The following is a 20,241-nucleotide window of genomic DNA, read 5'->3' as shown; positions in this document are numbered from 1 at the left end:
TTCCCGGAAACAATCCGGCCAATAGTATTCCTGCAGCAGGCGATCCTTCGTTTTTTTGACCCCCAAGTGACCCGACCATTAGCTACCGTGAACTAAGTGTAAAAGCGGAGACGATCCTGATGCTGGCCCAAGCTTGTTGCGACTTGGCGTGAGCAGAATCCCGTCGCTGCCATCCAGTTGTTACGAGCCGCGTCGGTGGCCGCAGTGGACCCAGTAGGTAGCGTGGAGCTGGGTGGTGGTCGTCATTCCGCAGGCCACGGGGACGTTCAGAACTCCAGAGAGCTGAGGCAGAGGGACAGGCGTAGAGGAAAACTTGACAAGACGTTTATTTGCAGCATGTCGGACAGTAACGTCCGAACGACGACTCTCTCGCGACTCTCTCCTGTTTTCTTCTGGCGGGCTGCTGCCGCTGCCTCGCCGTGCAGTTCCGAAGATAAGGGCGGATTGTCTCTTCGGGGAACCAACCACTCATGGAGAGCACAACACAAGTATCCCTTCACACACGTGGCAAATGCACGTGGTACACGCGCGGGGACTCGGAAGCGACCACGCAGGAGAAATTCACGGCAGTCGCTCCTGTAGCACACAACTGGCCTTCCGCACATTCCAGAGGGGCCCGCCCGTAGCCACTGCTCCGCAAGCGAAGCGCAAAGCCGAGACAAATACAGCCGTTGCAGGTGACAACCCGCACCCCACAAAATAATGTCCGAGATGACGGGAAGGCACGCTTGGGGGCAGCCGGCCCAAGGACTTCGTCCCAAAGAAACGGAGACTGACATGTGGAGAATGGGCATGATTAAGAAGTCCGCACTAGAGATCTATCGAACTTTTAAGCAGGAAATTGCCGAGGAAAGGATATATGATAATACTCGGGGTGGTTCTTTACTGTTTGAGGCCAGGACGGGAGTACTGCGAACCAAGACATATCGGGCCAAATACGAAGGGGTAGACACAGTATGCAGTGCGTGTGGAGAGGAAGAAGAAACTGTCAAACACTTGATAATGTTCTGTAAAGGGCTTCGCCGTATAGTTCAGGATGATGGCGCAGAGTTTTTCAAAGCACTGGGGTTTAGGGACCGGGAGGGCAAAATAGACTTTAAGCGGGTAGACTTAACTACAAGGAGGTTATCTGATTGGTCGCTAAAGTCAAGGCACGAGTGAGAATTAAACTCTTCACTGCAAAGTACGAATCCTCAAACTCACTTTTTAAAGAAAAAAAATAAATCTAGTTTTTGGTTCATTAAGTATTACGGCTTGGTGGCGCTAGCCACCGCCCGATCTAAAGGGTACAGCCATATCCATCCATCCATCCATCTATCCACCGTTACTGCTTGTGGCCAACTGACAGTTGTGCAGCACGAGCAGTCTTTTTTTTTTCAATCAAGAAACTCGTGAATGCCAGCTGCCTGCATCGTCATTGTGTGGTGAGAGATAGGAAGAGTGTAGGAGAGAAGGTGCACGTAGGCGTTGCAAGGCGAGAGATGGGGGAAATGTAGGAGAGGAAGAGGTGCCCATGCGCAATAGGTGTGTAAACCAAGGAGTGAGTGAGTAAAAACATTGCCCGCAGCTTCCCTCGGGGGAACACTGAGGAGGATGTGGAGCATATAATTGGTTAACGGGGTGTTAAAGTGCGACTTACTTGGGTCGATGGCTAAATTGGTTAACGTGGTTGTGAAATGGGGTGTTAAATTGCGACTTACTTGGGTCGATGGATAAATTGATTAACGTGGTTGTAGGAGGGGGTGTTAAATGAGTGAACACGTACACACGTATGCGAAAGGGCGGCGCTGGTCGAAGGGACGTCGATCATTGTGTTTGTGGATTCGTTGGAATTCATTTCACCGCGACCTTGGACGTCGACGCGCCGTACAAACCAACCGACGAGCGGCAACTGAGCGAGCGAGCGCCGACCTTGAGTATATATACAGCGCGACGGCGCATGCACTGTCAGCTGTTGAATGTTCTCGAAGCGCGACGGCGCATGCGCGTCCACTGGAGAATCAGGAGAATTGTAGAATGTTCTGGAAGGGGAGAAGCGCGCGCGGCACAGATGATGGGTGACGGTGCATGCGCGCGTCAGCTGTCGAATGTTCGAGAAGGGGGAGAAGCGCAACGGCGCATGCGCGCGCGTCAGCTGCCGATGTTCTCGAAGCGCGACGGCGCATGCGCGTGGCAGCTGCCGATGTTCTCGAAGCGTGACGGCGCATGCGCGCTACATTATACAGCTAGCGAATGTTCGTGAAGAGGAGAAGCGCACGCGGTGTGTAGAGGAGGAAGGGTGCACAGATTATTTATTTATTTATTTATTTATTTAGTACCCACAGCGCCAGAGGCATTACAGTGGGGGAGGGGTTTACAGTCAGTCTGGACAGTTCAATATTTTGTCATATATAAAGCGTGGAAAACGGCAATAGCAACAACAACAGCTACAGCAGATCGACAACATAAGTTATTCACAGCAGTATGCAGTATATGTGAGAAACAAGAACACTACAAGGTTGAGTCACTTCAACAGGAAAAATAAGTGATTTGATATCGGAGTATAGCCACAATTCCCTTCTGCATACAGTGTGAGGACAAAAGAAAGAAGAACAAAAGATAAGAACAGTAATGCATACAGTACGTCCTAAAAAGATCAAAGAAACAATCATTTCAGCAGGGCAAAAAACATCTCATTCGAAACTACGTTGACGATGTCAGCAGGTAACCTATTCCAGTCGTGGATTGTTTTTGGAAAGAAAGATTTCTTAAAAAGTTCCGTGCGGCATAGAACCTCTCTTACTTTTCGCTCATGGTCCACGCGCTGGGACCTATAGTTAGGCGGTATTATATATATGTCTCTCTGTATGTTAATCGTACCATAGTAAATGGAATGAAAAAGCTTCAGGCGCAGCTTTCTGCGTCGTTCTACCAGGGTATCCCATTTGAGTTCTTCCTTAGTTCTTGTTGCACTGAAATTAACTGTGTATTGACGGGACACGTACCTCGCACCGAGATTCTGAACTCTTTCAAGTTTAATAACGTCGCGCGCCGTCGTAGGGTCCCACACTACACAAGCGTACTCGAGGACGGACCTCACGTACGTCTTGTAGAGTAGCTCACGTGTGGACTGACTGAATGCACCAGAGTTCCTGCGAATGAAGCCCAGCATTTTTCCCGCCTTTCCGGTTACGTAGTTAACCTGCTTCTGCCACGATAATTCTGGGGTATACCAAACACCTAAGTATTTAAATTCGGTTACTTTACCAATTACAATGTTGTTCAGGGTGTAGCAGTAATTTAGAGGGTTCTTCTTTCGAGTGAATGTCATGTTGACAGTTTTCGTGAGGTTTAGCTGCATGCGCCACCTAGTGCACCATGTGCTGATTCGATCGAGGTCTTGCTGAATCAGGTTGAGGTCTTCCGTACCGTTAGTGATCCTATAAACCACACAGTCATCTGCAAACAGCCTCAACTGCGATGTCAAACCGTCGCCAATATCATTGATGTACAATAAGAACAGCAAAGGTCCCAGGACGGAGCCCTGGGGTACACCAGATGAAACGCTTTGTGCCCGTGACCGAACCCCATTTACAACCACGAATTGCCGGCGTAACGTTAGATATTCTTTAATCCATGAGACAACCGCCGGATTTATTTTATATGTGAGCATCTTTTCAATGAGTAATGAATGGGGTACTGTGTCGAAAGCTTTCCTGAAATCGAGGAAAATACATTCAGCCGCAAGCCGTTTATCTAATGCAGAAGCAATATCATTTGTGAATTCCAATAATTGGGTAACACAGGAAAAACCTTTACGAAATCCATGTTGGGCTGACGTAATCGCAGAATGAGTATTCAAGTGAGCTACAATACTCGTGAATAGAATGTGCTCCATTATTTTACATGCAACGGATGTCAGCGATATCGGGCGGTAGTTTGAAACGTCGCTTCTAGGGCCGGACTTATGAATAGGGACCACAATACCTGCTTTCCAATCATCAGGAAGAGAAGCTTCGAGTAGTGACATATCAAATATAACTTTCAAGTACTTTGCTATCGATTCAGCGCATGATTTAAGCAGGAAATTGGGTAAGTCGTCAGGACCACACGCTTTAGAAGAGTCGAGCCTTCGAAGCAACGATTCAATGCCGTGTGTACATATGACAACATCATCCATGTCGCTTATCGTTTCAAGTACCGGTGGGACGTCTTCAGAAGGCATTACTGCAGGAGTGAAGACGGAGCAGAAGTAGGCGTTAAAGCATTCTGCCTTGTCAGCGTCTTCGCGAACAATGACGTCACCAGACACGAGTGGAGGGATAGTTACAACATCCTTGCCATTCTGCTTCACGTGCTTCCAGAACACTTTCGGTTTATCTTTTAGTCTTGTTTGAATAGTTCCCGAATAACTGTCTTTGGCAATGCGTGTTGCTTCTTTAACTTCACGAGTTATTTCTTTCAGTTTTTTCTCTGTCTCTTTTGAAGGTTTTCTGCAATAAGCGCGATAAGTTCGTTGTCTTTTTTGTGTGAGCTGGCGCAAGGTTTTCGTAAACCAAGGCTTGCTTCTACCCTGTCTCGCCGTCAACACCCAAGTTGGGACGAACAGCTCACGTAATTCGAGTATTTTCTGCTTAAATAACCGCCACAGCCCGTCCACACTCCTACACTCGGCTTCCGTTTCGAACACTACTAAATAAGCCTGTAATGCTTGATTTATACAATCGAGATTGGCTTTTTTATAATTGTACAGTTTTCTGTTAGCATGGTTTTTTGTTTTAACATAGGCCAGCGACATCGTCGACACGACAGCGTGATGGTCGCTTATGCCAGGAATCACAAGCGTTGACTGAACAAGTTCTGGTCGATTGGTAAGCAGAAGGTCTAAAATGTTGTTTCCCCGCGTTGGGGTGAGGACTAGCTGATGCAGATCATGCAGGTTGACCATGTTCATCATTTCTGTATTGCATATTCCAGTAACTGTGGCGGTGTTCGATGCATCCCATTTCAAGTCCGGTAAATTGAAGTCTCCCCCAATGACCACGGTATCTGAGTGAACTTCATCAATCGCACTTTGAAGTCGAGTGAGAACATCCGGCGATGCATTAGGGGGACGATAAAAGCTACATACTGTTAAGGCGATGCGGTTCGGAAGTTCTAGTTTGCACAACACTACTTCACTCATGCCAGCATCAACGTCAATCTGGGAGGACCTAATGCTACTATCAATGAGAATGAACACACCCCCTCCATGACCGTTCCTGTCTTTTCTGTAGCAGGTGTAACCAGTTGGAAATACCTCGTGGTCACCAATGTCAGGATCTAACCAGGATTCCGTACCGAGAATCACGGAAGGCTTAACAGTTTCTACTAAGGCGGAAAATTCATCTCTCTTATTCTTTATGCTCCTGCAATTCAGCAGAAGAATACTAATGTTCACAGAACTAGACTGGCACGGTCACTTCTGTGGGGTCACATGCATTGTTGCATCATCGCAGACAAACGTCTGCCCGTTCAAAAGAAGGTAATCGTACCTAAGCATAGCTTTCGCGCCATCCTGTTTTTGTGCTTTTGCATATTCCCACAAAATTTTTCTTTTCTTTCGTACTGCTTCGGAGAAATCTTCGGAAATGCTAGTCGTAGTGCCTTTTAACTTTCTTGCATTGCTTAGGACATGCTGTTTTTCTTTGAAAGATGAAAATTTTGCGATGATGGGTCTGCTCCTCCCAGCTCGAAAACGTCCCAACCGGTGTGCCCTTTCTATTCCTATAGTGGGAATTCCTAACTTCGAAGAACAGATATCCAAGATCTGTTTCTCACACTCCGCATTTGTTTCGTTGGCTCCTTCGTCGGGTATACCGTGAAAGATGAGGTTGCACCTTCTGCTGCGGTTTTCAAGGTCGTCAACCTTTGACGTTAGAGACTTCAACACTCGTGCTTGAGTCTCACATTGTACAACGCACTCTGCTAAAGACGATTTCATTTCATCAAGGTTTGTGAACTTAGTTTCAAGGGATTTGATACGATCACCTAGATCGTTTATAGCGAGCTTGTTTGCAGCTTGAACGGTTTCAATAGCATTTAGTTTATCCTTAATTATGCCTTGACCTGCTAAGAGCTGCTGCAGTGTCGCCTCGGTGGACGGTCCCGGATTCACCTCTACGTCGCCACATATTAGCAGAAGTAAAAAATAAAAAGAGAAGCGACGCAGCAAGCGAAACTGTTTCCGCGAACGGTATTGCGTGCATGAATGTGACAGAATGCAGTCAAACAACTTTTGGGGTGAAACCGGCAAGAAAAAGGGGAGCAAGAAAGGGGGTTCCGTATGACTAACCTGCATAAGCAGTAGGAACAGCGTGAAGCGTACCGCTGCAGCCATGCCGGTTTCACGCCCCACTGACGCACTGAAGAGTCCCGCTTTATGAAGCCGAGCGTCATCGTCGAGCCGGCAATCACTCAGATTTTCACTGGCAGGAATCGCACATGCGCCGGATACCGGAACGTCTGGTGGCGTCATCCCGCTGTCGTCATCAGGTGCTACGTTGGTTTTAAGGGTTGTTCCTCGTAGTCCTTGCGTTGTGGCTCCTTCCGGTGGAAGAAACGCTGCGGCTTTCCTGGGACATTGTCTTGCAGAAGCGCCGTTAACCTGCATAAGCAGTAGGAACAGCGTGAAGCGTACTGCTGCAGCCATGCCGGTTTCACGCCCCCCTCGTGGAGGAGTGAAGGTGGAGGAGTGAAGCGCGCGCGGTGTGTAGAGGAGGAAGGGATGCACAGATGGTGGAAGAAGGAGGAGGAAGCTTGCGGACGGCGCCGCACTACAAGCCTCGAGTATTAGATGCTCCGCATCTAAAACTTTATTGAACATGTCCGGCGTCATTGAGCGGGGTGGGGCTACAAGCACCCCGGCCTAGGTGACGGCCTCGAGTCCTTGGACCCGGGCGGCATCCTGGGCATGCCGGACGGCCCACAGTTGATCGGCAAGGTCGTGGCTGAGCAGAGCCGCCTCCCATCGCGCCTCGCGGTTCGAGACCACCATGTCTACCGGGTTCGTAGAGGACTGCTGCGCGTTACCGGTACACTTCCACAGCATGTGCTGCAGCGTCGCTCTGGCTCCGCACGCCTTACACGCGTCGGACGTATAAATGCCTGGGTAGCAGAGGCGAAGGATCACCGGATTCGGGTACGTGTGTGTCTGTAGTTGTCTCCAGGCAACCTGCTGTTTCTTGTTCAGTTTGGCGTGGGGTGGTGGATATTTGCATCTGTTCAGTCTGTAGTGTTGCGTGATGTCTCTGAAAGTGGTCATGCGATCCCCCCACGTCCATTCCCGCATCGCTGTCGAAGTGTGCGAGACGTCGGGACTGTCGGCAGGCGTCGCAGCTCGGCGTGTAAGTCCTCGAGCCGCGGCGTGGGCAGTCACGTTGCCCGCAAGCGGAGGGTCTGTGTGGGCGGGGGTCCATACGAGGAAACTGTCGTTTTTGCGGCAGATGTTGCGTTCGTGAATTTGGAGAATGCGGGCCGCTTCGCGGGAGATCCGGCCGCTGGCGTAGTTGCGTATCGCCGCCTGCGAGTCACCTATTATCACCTCGGCGTCCATGGTGGCTATCGCGAGGGCTATGGCAGCTTCTTCGGCCGCCTCCGTCTCTTCCGTGCCTATCGTCGCACTCGTGACACAAGTTCCTACATGATCCGTGATCGCGACCGCGAAGCCGTGGTGGCAGTCGTAACGCGCCGCGTCCACGTAAACTGTGTCTTTGCTATTGCCGAATTTCTTTTCAAGGTCTTGGGCGCGCCTGTTGCGCCGACCGATGTGATGTGTCGGGTGCATGTTTTTAGGCAACGGCAGAACGGCGATGCGCTCGCGAATACGTCTGGGTATCCCGACCTTTTCGCCGCGCTGCTTATGGTAGTTGATACCCAGTGTCTCGAGGATGTGTCGACCAGTTCTGGTCTTCGCCAGACGTTCGTACTGGGCGATGTTGTGTGCTTCGATTATCTCATCTAGAGTATTGTGCAACCCCAGCTCGAGAAATTTTTCCGTGCTGGTATTGGCAGGTAATCTGATTGCGCGTTTGTACGCCTTGCGGATGAGACAATCTAGTTTGGTGCGTTCAGTCGCCTGCCACTTGAGGTAGGAGGCGACGTACGTTATATGGTTCATAACGAAAGCATGTACCAGGCGAATGGTATTGCTTTCCTTCATTCCGCTATGCCGATTTGTTATTCGTTTCAGCAACCGGATTGTTTCATTGACCGCGCCCTCTAGTCTGCGAACGGTTTCGCCGTTGTGGCCGGTGGCGGACAGGCGCAAGCCAAGTACCCTAATGGTGTTAACTTGTGGGATGACAGCGCCGTCTGATGTGCGTACATTAATTTCTCTATATGCGCAATCGAATGCGGAATCGGCGTTCTTGGGTTTATGGCCCCTGCGCGAGGGTCTATAGAGCAGGAGCTCCGATTTAGCGGCGGAACATTCGAGGCCAGTGTCGCGAAGGTAGTCCTGCACCACGTCGACGGCTTCCTGCAGCGTTTGCTCTACGTGGCCGTCATTTCCCTCGGCAACCCAGAGGGTGATATCATCGGCGTACAAGCTATGGTGGAGGCCTTCTATCTCAGCGAGTGTTCGTGGTAATCCGACAAGCACGAGGTTAAAGAGCATGGGCGAGATTACGGAGCCCTGCGGCGTGCCCGTACAACCCATGTATATGTCTTGCGATTCTAGTCCGCCGATCGCTATTTGGGCCCGGCGGCCCGTAAGAAAATCCCGTACCTAGTGGTACGTTCTCTCGCCCAGTCCCAACGCTCGTATACTTTCAAGTATCGCAGCATGGTTAACGTTGTCGAACGCCTTTTTGAGGTCGAGCCCGAGAATCGCTTTGGTGGATCGTGTGGAATTGTCTACGATATCGTGCTTGAGTTGAAGCATAACGTCCTGCGTGGAAAGGTTACGCGGAACCCCAGCATCGTGTGTGGGAGCATGTTTCGGTCCTCGAGGTAGTTGGTAAGGCGAGCGGTAAGGCGGTCATGGAACATGTGGTCATGGAACCACATGTTCCATGACCTTACCAACGCAGGACGTCAGGGATATCGGTCGAAGATTGTCAATCTGTACTCGTTTGCCCGGTTTGGGAATCATAATTATGCGCGCCGTTTTCCACGAGTTCGGTATAGCGCCCGCATTCCAGCACTCGTTCATGTAAGCCGTCAGTTGTTCTATCGACTCATCGTCCAAGTTACGTAGCGCTTTGTTGGTTATTCCGTCCGGGCCTGGCACTGACTTTGTGTTGAGCCTGTGCAGCACCGCCCTCACCTAGGCAACGCTGATGTCCTCGTCTAGCTCCGCGTTACCCTCACCCTCCCAGGCGTATGCCGAGTGCGCGAGGGGGCTACGTCACTGAAAGTAACGGCTTCGCACGTCATCTAGAAAGTCCGCGTGGGTGCCTTTGTCGTCGTGCAACAACTTGTTAAGCTTATGTGCGTGTGATGTTTTCGTCTCCTCCGGATCCAAGAGGTGCCGGAGGAGATGCCACGTCTTGGCCCGTCCCAGCTGGTTCTCCATCCGATTGCGGATCTCTTCCCATTGCGTTTTGCATACTTCTAACGCGTGCTCTTCCATGTCCCTGCTTAGCCGTGCTATGATTCTGCGCAGCGTTCGATTGTACCGTTGACGCTTCCAACTGTCTTGCAGGCTGCGCTTGGCTTCCCACATGCGTAGGAGTTTGCTGTCTACCACTTCGAGCTGTGCTTCTGGCGGAACCTCCCGCGTTGCCGTTTCTAAATCCCCCTTGAGCGTCGCAGTCCAGCTATCTATATCCTCAATAGCCGCACTGCCACGATTCTGCTCTTTCCGGACTTTGCGAAACGCGTCCCAATCCACCAGCCGGTGGTTCTTGCCCTTGGTACCTTCCCGATGAACGCGGTGGTGAGGTTCAGCGTCGACCTGGATCTCGATCACTGAGTGATCGCTACCCAGGTCCTCCTGTGTATTGTGCTATCGCGCGCTAGCAACGTTCTTGGTAAATGTGAGGTCGGGTGAGGTGTCTGCACATACGCTGTTGCCCCTGCGCGTAGGTGCGGAAGGGTCTGTGATGAGCTCGAGGCCCTCATTCTGCGCATCGTCCCAAAGGCGCTTACCTTTTGGCGTTTCGTAGCCGTACCCCCACGCCGCGTGGGGCGCGTTGAAGTCGCCCGCGATGAGCAAGGGCCCGTCGGCAGCTGCCTCGCGCGCCTCTCGCAGTAACGTGCTAAAGCGGTGTCTGGCTTTGGGTCTGCTATACACAGTCAGCGCACAAACAGGCCGGGGCCGCGCCCTTTCGTCGGGATGAGCTCTATGAGTACATGCGGTATGCTAACGTTCATAAGTTCGCTTCGCAGCACGGTGAGGTTGCGTCGCACTAGCGTTGCAGCGGTAGGTGGGGCTCCCGCGGTCACAGCTTCGTCTATAGATTTGTACTCCGCCAGCTTGACCGGGTCATTGGTTTCCTGCAATAGTATTACGTCCGATCGTTGCCGGCTACGTAAGAATTGTTGGAGAAGCGCCCGTTTCCTCCTGTACCCCCTGCAGTTCCACTGCCAGATAGTGAACGTGTTCCGTGTGTTATGCTGTTGTGGGCGTTGTGTTTGTGTGGTTTCGTGTCGAGCCATGGTGACTGTACGTGTTATGATTTGCCGTCCGGCTGGTCCTGCGCCTCTTCGTCGGGTAACGGCCTAAAGTACGGTTTCCTAGTCGTTCGTACTGGGCGACCCACTGCGCCCGGAAGTCGCATTTCGATATTGTCTATGCGCGTTTGCAGCGTCGCGACCATTTTTGTGAGCTGAGATGCTGCAACGCTCAACAGTTCGGTTTGTGCGGTTTGCTGAGCAATTGCGTTGTTAAGTTGCGCGGTTTGCTGCGCGTGTTGGGTCATCATCGCGTCTACCTTGTCGTCGAGTCTATCGACTCGTTTGCGGAGTTTCTCCTCGTGTTTCTGCGATTTGACGTCGAATTGTTCCGGGTCAAGTGCCTTACGTTTAGTGGGTGCGGGGTGCGCGTCTTGAGCCTCCATGACTTCCTCCACACTCTCGGCTGTACTAGCAGCCGCGTCGGCTGCGACGGGTTTAATTGGCGGAGGAGAAGGAAAGGAAACTGTCGGGGCCTTCCCCTTCAACGTGGCGATTTCGTTTCTTAACCTTGCATTTTCCTGCTGTAGTTTTTGGATTATTGATTCGAATTGATCCAATCGTTTCTGCATTAGACTTTTTGGGTCGCTGTTGCGTTTGTAAGCAGAGCTGCCGCGTCTGTCTACATCTGGGTTTCTATCAATGGCAGTTGCCCCGCCGCGGTGGTCTAGTGGCTAAGGTACTCGGCTGCTGACCCGCAGGGCACGGGTTCGAATCCCGGCTGCGGCGGCTCCATTTCCGATGGAGGCGGAAATGTTGTAGGCCCGTGTGCTCAGATTTGGGTGCACGTTAAAGAACCCCAGGTGGTCAAAATTTCCGGAGCCCTCCACTACGGCGTCTCTCATAATCATATCGTGGTTTTGGGACGTTAAACCCCACAAATCAATGAATCAATCAATGGCAGTCTCGAATCGCGTTAGCGGTGCGCTGGGCGCGCGTCCGGAGGCGACGTCCAGCCACCTATATTTATGGGGGTCAACCTCTCCTCCGCCTTTGGCTGCAGCTGTGTGGTTGGCTCGGGCCGTCGACGTGCTGCGAGGCTTCGCTGAACGGGGTCGGGAGACGCTGCGAGAGCGGGCTCGAGAACGAGTACGGGAGCGAGTGCGGCTCCGCGCGCGCGTCTCCCTCGAGGCTGATCAACTGTTGCCGCTACGTCGTCTCGGTGCGTGGCGTCGTCCGTAGCCCTCCTCCCCGTCGTTGACTGTGCTGCTACTGCTGTAGATGGCCTCAGCCTCCTCGCGCATTCTGCGTTCCCACTGTCGGCGCTTGACTAGGTAGGGTGTCTTGTACTTAGCTTTGCACTTGCCGTTTCCGGTGGGGTGACCCTTTCCGCACAGTTGGCCCACCGGCTCACACCGATGATCGTCGGGCGGGTTGCCTCATCCGCACCCACGGCACTTCTTGTCGTTCGGGTTGGGGCACACGTCGGCCCTGTGTCCCAGACAACTACACTCGTAGCGCATATCGATATGTTTCTTGTAAAGAGTGCACCTTATCACCATCCCGCCGTAGTTCATGTAACGAGGCACGTAGTAGCCGTCGAAAAAGATTATCACGTTGGTCGTATTTCCTATGCGCTTGGCAAGCAGGACGTTCGGGTTGCGGTGGTTAACCAGACTTCTCACGACGTCCGCCGGCTTTTCGTCTAGCGATATGCCCCTAATGAGGCCTTTGGACGTGTTCTCCGGAGCCACTCTGTAGGCATTCGCTTCGAACTCGCGGTCGCCAATTCGCAGCTTGCAAATGCCTCCATATCGTCTAGCGCGATCTTCTGACGGCGTGCTTACCACAATAACGTTTTGTCGCTCATTGAGACAGACGCTGTCCTCCTCGGCTACCTCGCGCCCCACCCCTGCAGCGTTGCGTAAGCAGCAGTGGACGCGGTCCTTCTGGTAGTGGGATACGTTGAAGCCATCCCGGGGTCGCACGATGATCTTGTAGTCATCCATCGGCAGGTTGGGCATTCGGCTCGTCATGGTGATCTTCGGCACGTACTGCGTCGCTTTCTGTATAAACGCCGCCTTCTCGGTAGACGCTGGCGTTGCTTGCTGGTTCTTCGCCGGGTCGGCGTCTCCACCCGCCTTCTTGGTGTTTCGTTTGATCTCGCACCATCCCTGCTCTTTTCCGAACTCCGTCGGCGATATCTCCTCCCCTTCGACTTGCACGAATTCCATTTCGGGTGCCGGCGCAGCGGATCGGGCACCCGCTTGCTCCGACGACTTGTCAGGCCTACCATGCCTTGTCTACTGGCTTGACTGTCGTGCCAGCGTGGTGGTTCGGGCAATCTTCGAAAAGTGACCGAAACACGGGCTCACCTGCACAAATGGTATCGGGAGAGACCGCAGGACTTTCGCAGTCACTTGGGAATACTCTGAACTGAATGGCTGGAAAGAAATTGCCGAAAACCATAGAAAATCTGCGGAGCCGATGCGACGCGCGTCCGCACACCGTGGCCCCCTCCACGTCGCGACGAGCCTGTAAACCAAGGAGGTTTAAAAATATTCCTGGAGTGGAAATTCTTGTCCACGAGTAAAGCCCTGCCAACCATACTGTAACGCTTCGGCAGCCATCTTACTAGGGGCATGATGACCTGTTGGCCTTTCAGCGATTGAGAAGGAGCGTTTTCCTCGCACACCCAACGAGTTTAACGTAGCAACCTTTTCGAGTCAAATAGTGCTCAAAGTGCGTCCTTGTGTTGCTAGTTTTTTTTAGTAAGCCTCGAATTCAGAGCAAACATTATTCGAGATTAAATCACCGATACAAAGCTCTGCGGATCGTTTCTTCAGAAACAGCTATCTTTTAATTGATAACTAACTTCGCCTTTACAGCGACAAATCAAAGCCATTTGATGTTGTAGTGGCCACCACCAGAAAATAGCATGTATCTGAGATCTTTGAAGGGCAAAAGCTGGCTTCACTACTGCTGGCAAAACAATGCTGGAGCTTCCCCTCCAGCAATTTTTTAAAACCTCCTTAGTGTAAACCCCGCAAGAGGGATGCCTGGAGTAGAGTGGGGAAGCGAGCGCTAACTAGAAGACGCGGCCAGCGTGCACGTTGTGAGGCGTGAAAGGAGGGAGCGTAGGAAAGAAGGGAGAGTGAGTGGGGAAGCACATGCCCAGCAAGGATGGTCACGCCGCGCACTGGATTGAGCTCGACCTCAAAACACTTCGCATCTAGAAGATAAATTGGTTTTTATTTTAAATGCGAAGCATTTCTTAGCGAACTTCTGCGACTTTGAGCGTATGTATCTATATATCTAGCCGTCTACGACTTTTAGCTCTCCTGGTCGTTTCGATAATGGTATCAATACCAAACATGGTACGACATAAAATGACTCTATGAAAAACATATTGGACAAGTCGTAATATGGAAATCATGATATGTATGCTATGAATGTCATGATTTACTTCTCGTGGTCCTGCAGCTCTTGCGGTGGTTTCGTTCACATGGCATGTTGCAAAAGTGGTATGGCATGGTATGACTGCATGGCGAACACAAGTGACAAACCCTAACACGAAAATATTATATGCGTGTCATGTAACAACCTGACTACATGCCACGCTCATGATGCGCTCGCGGCTGTTTCGCTAGCGTCACATATACCAAATTTGGTATTACAGTACGTGAATGAATGACGAACGTATGTGACTGGTGCAAACATGATAAGCATCAGATACGTGTCATGTAACAACGTGACTACATGCCACGCTCATGATGTGCTCGCGGCCGTTTTGCCAGCTTCACTTATACCTAATTTGGTAATACAGGACGTTAATGGATAGCGAAGGTATGATACTGGTGCAAACATGATAAATATGAGATACATGTCATGTAACAATATGACTACATAACACGCTCATGATGCGCTCGCGGCCATTTTACTAGCGTCACATATACCAAATGTGGTAAAACAGTACAGGAATTAATGACGAAGGTATGTGACTGGTGCGAACATGATAATCAAGAGATGCGTGTCATGTAACAACATGACTACATACCACGCTCATGATGCGCTGGTACCATTTCACTAGCTTCACTTATACCAAATTTGGTATTACGTGACGCCAATTTGATGACGAAGGTGTGTGAGTGGTGCAAACATGATAATCATGAGATGCGTGTCATGTGAGAACATGACTACATAGCCACAGTCAAGGTGCCAATACATTTAGACGTGACGCGGTGCACGTGCTCGCCGGCGTTCATTTCGTCGCGTCACGCCGGCGTTGCCACGCCGGGCGCCAGTCCTGCCATATGCTCACAGGCGCGCGCCGCACTGCGTTGCTTTGACGCATGCGCGTTTCAGCGCGTCCGGCGTCTCTCCGTTACGAAAAGAGGGAGACGCAGTGTTCTCTGGATAACGCGCATCGGTGCAAAATGCTGCATCGTGCCGGTAGCCGTCGGGCCGCACCGACAAACGCTGGTCGCGCCTGGCGTCAGACTACAAGGCCGCGTTCACACTAAGCATTCCGGCCGCCGAAAGTGCTCCGAATCCGGTTCAGCGGCGGCGAGATCCGCCGAAAGGCCCCTCTCCGCGCCGATCGCTCTCGGGCCGATTTTTCCCGCATTGTTATAGTTTAAAAAAAATATTAAACTATAAACAAGAGCAAACATAGTACCATCAAATTATTAAAGATTACAAGACATGTAAATTTGATGTTAGGCAATACACTGAATGTATGTGTATGTGTGAATGTATGAGTGATCCCAGCAATGAGATAAATGAACTTGTTTTAGTTTATATTTTGAACTTTGGCTTTTGGCAGGCATGTGAGAGTCGTGCTCCTTACATGTACCTCGAAAACTAAGGAGTGTTAACAACGACATTAAACTGTAATAGCCCTTAATCATCTATACGGAGGTGTGAAAGGCGCACCATATATCGTACATCGCGTAGGAGACAAGTACAGAGGTTCTGCTTCCGTATATATTGTAACGAAGTTTCACTGACCTTTACAGTGCATTTAGGAACATACCCTGACAAGGTTTCTAAGAGGAATTGAAGAAGTTGACGTTCGTGTGTGAGATTTGATGTGCCTTGATACCGGCTCAGTGTTCTTACCCCATAACATTGAATTTCCCTTCATTGCCTAAAAAAGCAGTTCACGTGAATTTAGAAATACAGCGTTGTTAAAGACGTTCCCTGTTTTCTTGACTAAATTGCCGTGGCTCTAGTTAGGAATGCCAGTGTCTGGAAGAGCTGAGGTTGAAAAAAAGAATGCTTAGAGAGCCACCAATACAGCAAGCTACTGCGTGCTTTTGCAGTGGGAGACTGCAAACATTGCAGTGCTTTATACACGGCTATAGATACATATTACTGTTTTTTTCCATTTCCTAGAATCATCTTGCCGAAAAAAGATACCCGGAAAGTAGACGCTATTCTCAGGAAGATAATCTTCTTCCTTCACGGCGATAATCCTCTTTGCTGCGGGTTCTCACACGAGGGTTCATTCTAGCCGCACTCGCAGTTTCGTACCCTTATTCATCGGAGCTCAGACTTCCTACACGGCATTTTGGTTCACTCGCGAGAAATTGTGGCGAGGCGTTCTAAGCCGGCTGATAGAAATAGCGAGGTTTGGGGGGGGGGGGGGGGAGAAACGACGCCAGAGCAAAGAAATCGATACGCTATTCAAGCAACTTGAGCACTAAGGAGTTGCGCCCGAATACGAGATACTACGCGCTCGGACTTTGCAGATGCGCAGATCTTGCTTCTCTAAGTCTTTTCACGGAGTGATGAACGATGACAAGCTTCATCTTTGTGAGCTAGTGTCTAGTGTTGAAAGTACCATGTAACGGGTAAATTCTCTACCAGAATGCTCGTGGTATGCTTACCAAGACGTATGAGTTTTTCGCTAATGTTCTGTCGTCTTTTTAACCTATTATCCCTATTTCTGAAGCCTGTCTGGGCCCTGAAATTTCCTCATGTGACTCCCCCCCCCTTTACCCTCTTCCGCAGTGACCGAAATTTGAGTGCAATCAAACAGAAAGGGTGTGGCGTGCTGATTTTCATTGACAGTTCACTGAATTCTGTTAGACGGAAAGACCTGGATTCTTAAAAAAAATGATCTAGTTACAAATCAGCTTGCAAAGCCGAGGTGAATTGTTGATTGGATGTTTCTATTTACGAATCAACATTTCGCCTGCCTTGATTATTGGTGTCATCTCTTCCATTGAACATGTGATTTTGTCTAATAGTGGCCACAGAAGTATTTCTCTTGATGACTTCACTGTGCCCGAAATAGACTGGAGCACACCTACTTTTTCTCTCTGTAATCATTTAATTTAAAAAAAATGTAGCCTGCACTTGGATAAATTGGCGTTGTATTTTCTACTACAACCTAACATAGTCGGCCATTGCAGAGACGTTTTAGACCTCTGTTTGGGAAATGATCAACCCGCTGAAGTTTCACGCTCCAACATCGCTCTTGCTCATCCTGACAAATGCCACACATCATTTATTGCGAGATTATTCATATGCCCTGAAACTGTGAGCTACAACGCTGATATTAACCCATATCCAAGATTTTCTCCAAAAATAGTTGACTACACGGGCTTTTATTAATACTTGTCAGCAATTATTTGGCCACAGGTTACTGACAAAACAAATGTTGATGATAAAGTTGAGAAGTTTATGGAACTTGTATGAACAGCATGAGTAAGTTTATACAGAAGCATGTGCCTAAACGTCGTGGACCCTCCCACTGGTTTTCCCCTGAACTTATAAGTGCAACGAAATACAAAGATCGCGCACAAAACGTCCGAATGTTCTCCCTTCAGCAAGTGGGAGAAAGATGTGAGCTCTTTCAAGACGCTCTCCATACACCTTTATAAATGGGACAACAGTAAATATACTGCATTCTTAGCAAAATATGGTTCTGGCTGGCCAGCTGAGTTTTGAAAGTATGTCCGCGAATGGTCTAGTGAAAGGAAGGAGTCCTTCAGACTCACTGTAAAAAATCGAGAATCGGGGACTGTTTCTGCTATACAACAATAATCGTTATCTACTTGAAGCACTTTCCTTGCGCTATCACCACTGTTCCGGTAGTTCCTAATCGCGAACGGCCAATGCCGCCTAGAAGAATGTTTTCAGGCCTGCTCAGTGCTACCATGACGTCACTCGTCTTCCTGTAGCGAGCGCGTGTCCGTGAGGCTGTGCATCCATTGCCACCATCATCTCCCTTTAAAAAAAAGCGTCTGCAGCAAGTTCCACGTGCTTAAAATCTTCATTCTGCCTTTCGCGCCAGAAAGACGTTGGTTTATTTATTTTATAACGCTTGAAAACATTTGAAGATTTATTTGTATAAGCCTCTTCTTCTACAAAAAGGTTCAATAATTTGCGATATCGAACGTGTCGTTGATCTGTAAAAGCAAAATTTATTAGACCACCAATGTCAAAAAATAAATAAGGTAAATTTTATTCATTCTTTACTTACACGCACACGCACGCAATATGTATGCCATGCAGAGAAACTGGTCATACTCATTTGAAAGGTTTCTGCAGTTTTTGTTGTTGTTTTTTTACTCTTTCAAACATCTGTCTTCATAGACTCGTAGCGATTCAGGAGAGTGCGTGGTGTGGCGTTTCTCTTGTGCTCTTGCCCGTCTCGCATACTACCAAAAAAAAAGAACACCAATATCACTAAATAAAGATAGCTTATATAAGAACATGGTATTGACCGAGTGTCGAGATGACATGATGAATCGCTCCTATAACTTAGAACCCAGGGGAGATGTTTATACTGGGTCTAGATTAAACCGTGTAGTCCCGTGGGCGCTTCTAATGCACGGCCGGTTCTTTTTTTGGTATATTTGGTTGCGGTTCTCAAATATTGTAGCTTAAAGTGGAGCTCACACACCTGAAAACTGCTAAGGAAGCACTTTACCGTAAGCGTCTACACACATATATATTTAAAAGAAACATTATTCGTTGAGGTGCTAGCAAGACTGGCGCTAAATTATGATACCACAATGAAGTGGTTGGAGCACTGTCAAGAAAATACTATGAAGAAAACCGATGCACAACGCAATTCGACAGCACTCCTTCCATTGTTCTCAACGAAATAAACAGAAGTATTACAAGAAGTCCACTGCACTAATCGCCAATAGAAAAATGTATACCGACCCTGAAAAAAAAACGCCTTTTCTGAAAACGTACTGCTACGCGCGTTTATTATTTTAATGCCAGGGCTTACTTTAACAAGTCCGAAACATATATGACACCTTTGTTTTAGAGCAAGAACAGAACGTGGTGAAGATGGTGCCTTTAGAACGACTTAGATATGTGTGATACGGACACACGTACGTATCTTCGGATTGCGAAGAAAATGGATGTTGATGTCAGCTTCACGAACGACACGCTGTCATTGCGTTATTCGGTTGTCCTTAGAAGTTAGCCGAAAACACTCGCGATTTCGGTCCCTTTACCGTGACAATTTGCCACGTAGCTTCACCAACCATTCGGATTTGCAGCCTTATAGATTGCCAATATTCAGTGAAGAAAGTGAATCACATATCCATGCTGCAGTTATTCACGGACCATGAAAAACACGGCTTTCTCCAGTCGCCAACAAACACACCAGCACGCCACGAAAACGTTCGTCAGGCTTGGCACTCCATGTCTGTCGTGCGATGACCGCAGGCAAAGGTACGTCTGTGCAGCGAAACGCACTGGTCTAAGTGGAGTGGCGTCAGAGCCCACTCGAGAAACAGCGAGCAGGCCTGATATTGTCTACGTGGCGTTGGAACGGTGCACGCGTTATCAATGTCACGACATAGCATTCCCAATAGGAAAGTGGTCAGCGCCGGGTTTTCATGAAGGACAGCGCGAGCAAGTCAGATGACGATTATTGTTGTGTAGCAAAACTACAAACCGAGTACTTGATTTTTTCTTACAGTGTAATGGACTCAGATGGTGTCGAGGTGCATGCCGTCGGTGACTGTTTTGCGGCGCATTTTTTAATCTTTTCATAAGACCCCAGACTCTAGGACTCGGGCAGGACAACAACACAATGCAGTTAGCACATCTAGTGGTCTGTAGCGGGATAAAAAGCTCATATTTTTATGCATTAGGTGATTGAAACCATCCTTATTGTGTGAACCAGATGGCATTGCTTCCGACATACTGAATGATTATGATAGTATATTTTCCCCAGTACTAACTGCAATATTTCGTAATTATCTTAAAGTTTCTCCATTTCCTAGCATGTGCAAAACTACGCGTTTTTTTTTTTGTATTTAAGTCGGGCTGCCAAAGATGTTCCTAAGTATCGCCCGATTTTTCTACTGTGTACCACTTCAAAGCTTTTTCAGCTTATTCTTCACGAAATATTCTATGTAAGCGTGAATAAATTCATTGAATCCCAATCAACACGGGTTTCTCCTTGCCCGCTCAACTACCGCAAGTCTTCCCAGTCTGAGTGCACGACGCAAATCTCCCCACCTATTTTTCAGAGATGACAGGCCGACGTTGCGTACTCTGACTTGAGCAAAGTTTTAGATGCGGAAGCATCTTATACTCGCGCCTTGTAGTGCGCCGTCCGCGCCGTCCGCACCGCTTCTCGAACATTCGACAGCTGACGCGCGCGCATGCGCCGTCGCGCCGTCGCCC

This window comes from Rhipicephalus microplus, chromosome 10, assembly GCF_043290135.1.
Source record: "Rhipicephalus microplus isolate Deutch F79 chromosome 10, USDA_Rmic, whole genome shotgun sequence".
In the NCBI taxonomy this organism is placed as follows: Eukaryota; Metazoa; Arthropoda; class Arachnida; order Ixodida; family Ixodidae; genus Rhipicephalus; species Rhipicephalus microplus.
The sequence above is the reverse complement of the archived record's forward strand: the minus strand, read 5'-3'. Positions refer to the sequence as shown.